The sequence below is a fragment of the Anser anser genome (genome assembly GCF_964211835.1).
Source record: "Anser anser genome assembly, chromosome: 9".
In the NCBI taxonomy this organism is placed as follows: Eukaryota; Metazoa; Chordata; class Aves; order Anseriformes; family Anatidae; genus Anser; species Anser anser.
This window is the reverse complement of record NC_139729.1, coordinates 19,220,923-19,230,992: the sequence shown is the minus strand read 5'-3', so window position 1 is coordinate 19,230,992 and position 10,070 is coordinate 19,220,923. Positions and strand designations below refer to the sequence as shown.

Genomic DNA, 10,070 nt, shown 5'->3' with positions numbered 1-10,070 from the left:
AATCTTACAAAGGCAACAGTTTTTGCATGCCTTTTTTTCCAGCTTGAGTTCAATCCAGTTCACAGTCATGATTTACAAAGGAATAGCAAGGGATGATTTTATGATTCTGTAGTTGTTCTGAGAGCACAGAGCCAGTACACAACTAGCCAGCTGCAAAAGCTTGTTCAGGGCAACAAATGCTAGCCAGGATTTGAAGTACAGATTCATTCAGGAGTGCCAGTACCCGAAAGCATCATTCACGCTCTTCACTGCATGCTATACAATGTCCCTACGTGACTGTGGACTGATTACAAGACAGCATGCCAGGACTCAATTGCTTTCCATACCCACCAGCAGAAGGAGATGAGTGAACTTTCTAAGAGGTAAGGTTCATGTAACTCAGGTATCAGTGTAATTATTAACAAACTGTCAATTTTCAATCTTTCTTTTATCCATTCAATAGGGAAGCCTTAACTTTCTGATCCCATCCATTAATCTACTTCCACTGCACAGCAGGGGTATAACAGAGCTCAAATTTAACTGCACAGTATTAATGTTGCTTAATTGTTAGGGCTGCTGTTTTTGCCTAGAGAAGGGAGATGTGGGTCGGTATTTTTCAAAAAGGACAACCACAACCTGATCAGGAGTTTGTGTTACACAGCAGCGATCATTTTGAATGTGAGCAGTGGCTGAAACAGAAAACTGCATCACTCTGTGGCTCTGAGTGGTCTCTGCAATGCATTATTTTCTTGTTGTGCATAAAGGACTGCCTAAGCAGAATCTGGACAGTGCTGAAGTGACGTCTGTGGATTTGCAGTCAAGCCTAGGAATGGCCGAAGAGCAAAACACTCACCACTCAAAACGGGTTGTGTGTAGGTTTCAGATGGTGACACAGCCCTCTCCTGGAGGAGTTATACAACTTGTACATTATCTGCTAGCTGATTTTAAATATATAAAAATGATTAAAAGATGCCATGTAAATAAGGTGTGTTATACACTGAGCAATGCTGTATCTGTAGTTTACTCCTGCAAAAACTGATGTTGCTACCAGAGTCCACGGAAAAAATGTGGATTTAGGGGAGCCTTCTGAGCCTTAGAGAGAAAGAAAATGGAGCGTCTGTGACTCAGCCAAAGCCAGTGAATAAAGCAGAATTTTCACCCTCAGGGAAACAATTAAGTCAATTTGAAAACCTTTAGTTTATTGTTGCAAACACGGGCAGCCTAAAGGAGAGATTTCCAAGTTCACACAAAGTTACAGAGGTAATGTGATATGGTATTTAGTGGTACTGAACTTCTAAAGAAATCTGTATGTATGGATTTATTTAAGCCTCTCCCCTTAAGAGATACTAGCCTAAATCACACCAGCCTACCTACCTTTTTTTTTTTTTTTTTTTTCTATATTCAATGGTAACCAATACAGTCACTTGTGTATTTCAGTTAAGGACTCACTATTCCCCAGCCAATTATCCTTTAAGACTTATTGCTCTCCAATGTGACCTCACAAACAAGAAATTCCAAGTAAAAATTCTCTCCAGAATCAGGCAAAAGGAGACGGATGACTTAAAGTTGTCAAGGATTGACCTGGGTCCTCACATTGCTAGAGGAAGGTAGAGCGATTTGCAATTGCCATTCAAAAATGCATGCGTTTTGTCTTCAAGGACAAAATTCAGCATCTTGAGTAAGAATTAATCAGACGTGTTACACAGGCAGTATTTTCTCAGGCCAAGTTTGAGGGTTGCCACATTAAATATAAGCACCATGAGATGCCAGTAGGCCAAGTCTGGGGATCCATGAGGCTGTATTAAATTACAAGGGGTTTTCAGGGGTTTTATCATCAAGTGCCAGGTAAGACTTGAGAAGATGATTCAGTTCCTGTACTGTTCAGCGCGAACAGATGAGTGTTTGTGAACCTGGGAACAACCCGTCCTGTCATATATCAGCACTCAAAATTCCTGCGGAGGTTTGTTGTGTGTAACCTCTTCTGATATGTTGCTGTGTAGCAGAGCATGCAGATTCAATCACATCGCTGTACAAGATATAAGAATAAGGAAGTAAGCTTTCTTGAAAATATTGATTGCGATAATATGACAAGATTATAAAGAAGGGGGTTAAAGGACAGTTTCTTCTCTGCTTTAGAAAGCTTCATTTCTATTTCTTTGTGATTAGTGTCTTGGACAGGACATGGTGTTAAAGAGGATTACCTATTTTACCATCAGTACTACCACTTCTATTGTACACCTTCAATGGATTTGGGTTGCTTTTTTTTCTGTTATTAACCTCAAAAGAGACATTGGTACAACCTTGTGTAGCATAGCCTGGAAAATACTGATTACTCAGTCTTCTTGCTGGGCTCACAGCAGTTATTTCTCTATGAGTACCATGTAATGAACATGATTCAGAAGAACAGTGAATGATGTGTTTAATTTGGGTAACATCTCCCAGCCTCCTGTAGGTATCTTTGGTTGCATGTAGCTGTTTCCAGGAGAACCAGTTAAAAAAACTGCTTGAAGATCATATCCTGCAGATGCAGAAAGGCTGAGACAGAGGAGTCCTACAAGACGAAGGAAAAAAATAAAAGGAACACCACAGGCGGAATACGATCAATCCAAAGCGATTAAAAAATACAAAGAATACATGAACAAGCCACAGCACAGAACATGGAAAGCAAAAAAGGCTGCAAGCCAGCTATAGCAGCAGTCAGATTCCAGCTGACAGTATGACACTGTGGCGAAAGTACCCACAGAGCTTGTCAGATGGCAAGAAACTATTTCTCAAGATTTTGCCTTCTCTGAATACTATTTTACATGAGCCTCAAAGGGTTCTTTTTTTTTTTTTTTAGTCATTCAGGTTAGATCTTTCAGATATTTCCGATCAGTGCTCTAACCATATGTTTTAGATACTCCTGCTTAGAGTCCTCAAACTGAACCACCCTCGCAGTACCAAAATACATCTCTTGGTATAATTAAATAGCAGATCTTGGTGCCAAAATTTGTCTTGGATATTTTAATATGTTGAGAGAACTATTAGGAATTTAAGTGGAAAGAATAAAGGCAAATCTGCTCTATTTCCTACTGATCCATGATATTTTGCCCTGGCTCCCAAACCATCTCCCAGATCTTCACAATAAGGTATTTGCTTGCCAAGAGATTTCACACTTTGCACATTCTTTGGTAAAGCTGGAAATCAAGACCTACGTAGAGACTAAGGAAGCAGGAGAAACACAGGGTTTTACTGACTTATACCTGACTCAGACACAGTGAATACGGTGCATGGACGCTGTGCACAGGAGGACACTGGTGGAGGAGTGGGACTCTACAGACTTGTTCTAAAATTTTCATTGAAATAAGGAAATCCCACGGAGCATTCTGACTGCGTCAGATCTCTGAAAGAAATATCTGCCATTGAGAAAACTTCCAACAGCGATCTTTTGCTATCATTCAAAGCACTTCTTAGATCTGCCTACAAGACAGGATACTTTGTTCAAACATGAAGAAACAGAGACTTGAGATCTTTCACTCTTTGTTACTGCTCTTCACAGTTGTTTGCTTTGGGAAATCACAGATTCTGCAAAGCATGATTTGCTGAAGTCATCTGGAGTTATGTTAATGGCTGCACGTGCTGGAAGGTCTGCTGTGCTCTAATCTCACCCCTCTCTTGCCTGAAGATTAAAGGCAATCCCAGCTCTGTGATATGATGAAGACAACCTGGTCTGGGTTCTCCGCAACCTCTTTTTGTCGGGACCTGAAACTACAGCGAGCACTTTGCACTGGGCACTGCTCCATGTTTAGACTCAGTCAAGACAAGAGGGGAGACTAATGAAGTCACATGTAAAACCATTTGGACTGTGCTTTCCCAAAGAACACACAGAGATCAGCACAAAGATATCATTAGGATGGAAGTGCAAAGGTAAAAACTTGTAAGAGTGCATCCAAATGGCATTTCACGCTCTTGGTGAGCTGACAAACACATCTTTGATTTATTAAGAATTACAGATGCATCCAGGCCCATTAGCTTCACCTTGCTGCCTTGTGCCCTGGCATGAGTATTCACTCTTTTTTTCTATTCCCTGAAAGTCAGAATGAAAGCAAAGAGAGCTGGGCATGTAACAAGCATGTCAGACAAGAGCAGAGAGTGCAACGTCCCCATAACAGTGCTGCTGAGCACAGCCAGCTGCCCTGGCCTCTCCTAGGGTGGTCCTGAAGAGACAGCAGTGCTGCCAGATAGGCATTTAATAAGAGAGGCAAAACTCCCATCCTTAACATCTGGCAGCAACATGGGATCAAAACTATTTTTCCTGTAAAGACCACCACTGTGCTCTCCCAGCACAGCTTCTTCTGACTCTCTGAGCAGTAGAAGACATCTTGAAAGTCCCATGTTAGTTAAAAAGGGCAGAAATTTAATGTTTCTAAAATCCTCCAAGGTCATTTCATTAGTAATCAGTCACAGTATGTTAACTATTTTCAATTATATATATATATATATTTTGCATATTTTCATTTATAATTATACTGACTAGAATAAGTCAATTTGGTCTGTGAAAGCTTGTGCTATTTTCTCACTCATTCAACACCTGTATTAATGTGTCCTGAGTTTTATGGTATGAATTAGTAAAACCCTTTTGCATTCAAATGCCAGCTGGCAATAAAAAAAAAAAAATAATTCAGAAACAGTCACAGGTAAAGTGACATTAATGCTGTTTCTGACAGCTGTCTCCAGCTCATTTTCTAGTGAAAGTGGTCTGTTTTACTGAATATGATTGAAAAAAGATGCATCGCTTGTATAAGAAGAGTGATTTTTCCCTTCTGTGGCAAAGATGCACCATGTGGGGGCCAGTGTAGAGAGAGCCCACAGGAGGAATCTTCTTGTTGATCATGAGGAGGTGTTACTTGTCAGTGGTTAAATAAAGTAGTTAACTGAGAGCAAGGCTTTATAACAAGCTATCTCCACTAATTAGCTGGGTTACCAGTTATTTCAGCTTTGCCAGGCATGTTGAAAACAAGGAGAAAATAATAATGCTAGTACTTAGAATGGGGTAAGGCTATAAGGGAAGTCATTTTCCTTCCCCTCTAATTGCCGTGAAGATCTACGAAGGGGAATTCAAATTGCTGATGCTGAAGATGGACAAAAGTAACTGAACCTCTCAGGGAAGGGTTTGACTGTGGGAGGAAAACAGTGCTGGCAATTGCTAGGCTCTTTTTCATGGTTTCTTGAAGTGTTATACAGTGCTTCATGGTTTTTCACAACGTTTATGAAGAAGGACAAATTTTTTAGATTTGCTTTCAGCCTTCCATAAATTCCTCCCATTATTATGTCTCCCCATTACTGAGCCATCCATACATTCACTGCCTATAAAATCTTATTAGGTGATTAGTTGAGAATGTTTTAGTGGATTAGAAAAAAAAAATCACCAGAGAGCTTAATATAATTTCTATAAAGGGTAGTTCTCTGTCTCCTGTCATTGGTGTGGTTAAGTGGGAATGTATTTGGGACAGCAACAGCCCTACGAGTTCATGCAGGAGGGACTGTAAGACAGAAGGAATTTAGACAAAGATTCGTGCTGCAGCTAAAACCACCAGAGAGAGTGTGCCAAAAGGGGTGGTCCTGTCCCCTTTGTCCTTGGCCATGTTCTTGCTGCTTCTGCTGCATTAGTGAGAGAGCAGCCAGGAGGTGAGTGTGTTCAGACTGCTGAGCTAGCAGGAAACTAGTACTGCACCTAAAAATGAAAGGCTTTCCATTAGATCGGCCAGATTACTCATTTTATGGCTCTGTGGTCACTAGATGCAACCCTGGTGAAAGGGAAATGTGGGACTATTCGTTTTCAAGGCATCTTGCTTCTAGGTAGATTACAGACGGGTTATAACATGAAACTACATGAAGCAGCTTGCCCGGAATCACGGAGGAGATCTGCAGCACAGCAGGGAACTGAACCAGGTCTCTGAAGTCTAAGCTCATGTCCAGACCAGGCTACCCATCCTGTCCTTGCTGTGACAGCTGAAAAGTGGCTCACCTCGGTTCACCTCTTCCATTTTCCTGCTCAATCTGTTTATGGTTCAAGGGACACACTCCACCGCAGCCCAGATACATTTGTTTGGGACTAGACATGGTGAATTTGCCTGTGCTGTCAAAGTGCTCCAATAGGGCTGATGCCTGCAGGGGAGTGGACGTCGGGGCAGAGGGCTCTGGCACTAGCTGGGTGAGGAGGGAGATGAGAGCAATGCTGAATTTTTGTTGGTGTTCTTGTCTTTCTTTTTGTCTAGATTTCTCTGATGTTCCTGAACATCCAGAGGGCCTGACGGAAGCTGCCTCCAGGATCAACACCTCTCCCCTTCATTGGCAATCTGTGGACACTGAGCTTCCAAACTCACCATGAAATGCTCTTGAAGGTACTGATGTATTTTATAGTTTTGTGAATAGTTCAGGCGCAGACTTCTAATGTATCCTTGGCTAGAAGGTAAAAGCATCCTTCTGCTCCTTCCCAGCTTCAATCTGAGCTTTCTAAGTAGAGCTACAAGCCATGTGTCTCCCTGTGGGAATTTAGAGAGGATTAGCAATAAATGGAAAGGGACTGTAGCAACAGTTGTAAATGCTGCAAATCACTGAACAGTCACACAGTCAAAAATAGTACCTGGGGAGGACTGTTAGTATAGCACAAGCTACGGGGTGGGAGGAAAGGAAACATGAAGAATAAGCAAAACTTACTAAAAAGAGGCAGCAAAGCTTATTTGCTTGGCAACTGAATCCTGTAGCCCTTATTTTGGTAATATTGCCATTGGCTGGTTATTTCTTGGAACATCAAGGCCCTGGAAAGCTTCCTTAGAGGCCTGGCCTGGCCACTGCAGGAACAGCAAAGTGGGAGAGACTGCAGCACGCCGGAGATGTTACTGCCCCAGGCCAGTCCTTGCTGTTGGGGATGGAAATGTATTGATCTTGCTTTTAGGGGTAAGGACAAAGAAAAACTTTGTTACCTGTGATTTTAAGATTTTGAAGGCCAGGCTGAGACAACAGTTTTTCTTGCACAGGGTTCTGCTTGTTTTGGGAGGGCGTTGTGAGTGTCGGTTGTTATCAGAGCTGATAGGCACTGCAACACAACCAAGTGGCTAGATTAGAATCTCAGTATGTTTGAGTTTGACTGTGTAAGCAAGCAGCTGCACAGAACTGCAAGTAGGTTACATTCTTTGTACTATTTGATATGGCAGTATATCAACACATTGCTTTCTGGCCCTCTTTTTTTTTTTTTCTTTTTTTCCCTCTTTTTTTCCTTTTTTTTTTTTTTTTCTTTTCTTGGACAGTGCACAGACTTGGAAGAAATACATTAGTAATGTTACCTTAATGTGGTCTACACACTACATCTGCTAAACGAGACCCACAGAACACTTTCCTTTCTCCATGTGCTGCTGGAGGAAAAGCCAGGAAGGATTCATGCTCAGGATTCGTGCCACGTCTCCATCTCTGGCTCTCCTCTATGCAGCAATCTTGGAACAAGGAGAATCATTAAATCTGGGAGCTGTGCAAGATGATGCATCGAGGCTCCCTACTTTCCTGTGTGCACAAAAGAAAACACAGATTCTGCAGTTCCTTTGGGTACTAGATGGAATCCAGTTCAGGAATTCAAGCACTTGTTTTTTCTTTCCTCTCCACCTTACTTGAGCTATTAATTAAAAGACTGGACTTAAAACCATTCTTCAAATTACTCTCCCCTACAGAAAACAGCCTTTGCTCACAACAATTGGCAGCAGCTAGGCACCTCATCATATTTGCATGTGTTTTCACAATGGTCAGCATATTTAAGAATCCCTGGCAACATCTTTTTTTCCCACAAAGGAGGAGGCCTGCACCCACCTCCAGAGAGGTGCAGTCCTGCCTACAGGTGTTCCTGAGCAACATATTTGAGATCAGCAACACAACATTACCAGTGTATTCCTAAGAGCACTTTGCAGAAGCCAGGACATGTGGAAACTGTGCGTAGTAAAACTCTTAACAGCTTTATGAATAGCCTGTCTTCACCAGTTCCCTAACCCCCCAAGGGCAGAGATATGCCTTTTCATCTTTCATGCGTCCATCATATGAAGTGCTATAAGTGCTCAGAAAAAAAGGTCACACATTTTATATGTATAGTTACATATGTGTGCATGTATATGTAGTTACATATGGTTTGGTATTACATATACATGCATTTGTAAAACAAAAATCATGTGCAGGCATATCTTTATTCATCTCCCTGCTTCATACATTAAAATCCCTGAAACAGATGTTCAGAAATCCTTACCTCCCATCCCATACAGTCACAAGCTCTAGCTGACGTTGTTGTTATCTGAACTCCTAATGCTTTGAGCAAGATAACACCACCTCTTCTTCCCTCCCTCTGTGCAATTAAGTCTTTCTCAACTACCCAGGGTTGAAGAGTTCAAAACCGGTCTCTGATTTATGGGAGCCAGAGCCTTGATGTGTGGAACTACCGAGACCCCAAACTCCAGCAGCCATCGGTAGGATCAGATGGCTGCCACTCGTGGTTCGCAGGCCACTCACGATTCCCAACACATCTCGAATGAGATGCCCCGCATCAGTGGCAGTGTAAAGTTTGAAAAGTTTGGCTCAACTGCTTCCCCGTGGGAGACCTGGCGAGCACAATGCTCAGATCAACGGTGAGCAAACATTACCATCTAATGGCTGCTGGTGTTAATTACAACTATAATTTCTGTTTTAACAGTGAAGGCTGTTCCTTGTCTAAGTACTGGTACTCTGAAAACACTGTCTGACTGGAAAACAAATGAACATGGAAAGGTAATAAAAGCAATGTTTATGATTTTGCTGTATCTATCAATCATCTCTGGTGGGGCAACGTAAATGGAAAAAATCCCATTGAAATGTTTCTGGGTAACATGACACAGTTGCTTTGTTGGCTATATAAACTGCAGATACATGAAAAATAACAGTCATAAATAGTAATGCTATGTATTAATAACAGTGAAAGCTCTCTAACATTTTAATAGTGAAACACGATTCCAATCTCTTTTATTTCCTTAGACCAGGATGAAATGTCTCCCGTCCCTTTCTCATGCAATGGCAAGGACCACAAAACAGCCCTACATAATAGAAATGGTCTGAGCTCTGGTCTAAGAGTACCACTAAGATGCAGGAGGCAGGCACAAACTCTCTGTAAACACATCTTTATGTGACTCATTGTCCTAGGGGGCTGGGCTCTACAGAAACGTATATACACCATGGACAGGAAAGGCTCCAGTGACTGCGCTAAATGGATTCCAATCAGTGAAGAATGCCTTGACTGGGCATGCACTTGTTTTAGGGATGTCATGGGAGGTCCCTGTGGGACTTTCTGTTGTGTACACTGAAATATTTTTAGCAGACTGAGCTGTTCAGAGAACAGTTTGGTACAATGCCTGCATCTACTTTTAATGCCTCTTTTCAGGATGAGCTGCTCTTGGCAGCAAGGTGAATGCTGTAGGACCACTGCTCCATGTCCTTCCCAAATGCTGGGCCGCAAATATACACTCAGCACACAAAATTAATGAGTTTCCCATTCATGTACTAGCCTAGCCTGCACAATTCTTAGTTGCTGAGCATGTTACCGAGGTATCTCAAGAAGTCTTTACAGTAAAAGGTGTAATAAAGAAGTCTGCAATGACTGTCCAGAAAAAATGGGACAAGCTAACATGGTCGTGGCTTTGAGAACTACAGCCAAGTGCTGACCTAAGGTGTAGGAGGAAACAGATGAGACCAGCGGTGGCACTAACACACTTGCAGGATCTAAAAACACTTATTTAGGAAGAGATTGGGAACCACCAGAAGAGTTGGGTGCCTGGAGCGCCATGGGACCTCACTGATGCATACTTAGCTCAGAAAATTAAGGGTAATAAGTACTTGTCCCCTGTACAGCTGCAACATATTTAAGATGCTTGTAGCTCAGATATTTCCAGCTGCCCTCCTACCTCCTCCTCCTTTTTCTTCTGAGAGACTGTTGATCTGTTTATTTCTTTTAATTCAACCTCAAAAGCAAAATACTTTGTCTAAGTACTTGAGGATGTTTCTCGGCGGTCACCACAGAGGCAGTGATGTTGGTCCACCCTAGATTG

At 42.0% G+C, this 10,070-nt stretch overlaps 1 long non-coding RNA gene across 1 annotated transcript; it reads right to left on the bottom strand.

The window, feature by feature from the left end:
• Positions 1 to 372: 372 nt before the first annotated feature.
• LOC310904097 lies at positions 373 to 8,592 on the bottom strand. The gene is made up of 4 exons (XR_014588041.1): positions 8,246 to 8,592; positions 6,945 to 7,057; positions 6,345 to 6,503; positions 373 to 2,530 (listed from the first exon to the last, which is right to left on the bottom strand). It is a non-coding gene; the product is annotated as an uncharacterized lncRNA (long non-coding RNA).
• Between the last annotated feature and the right edge of the window lie 1,478 nt (positions 8,593 to 10,070).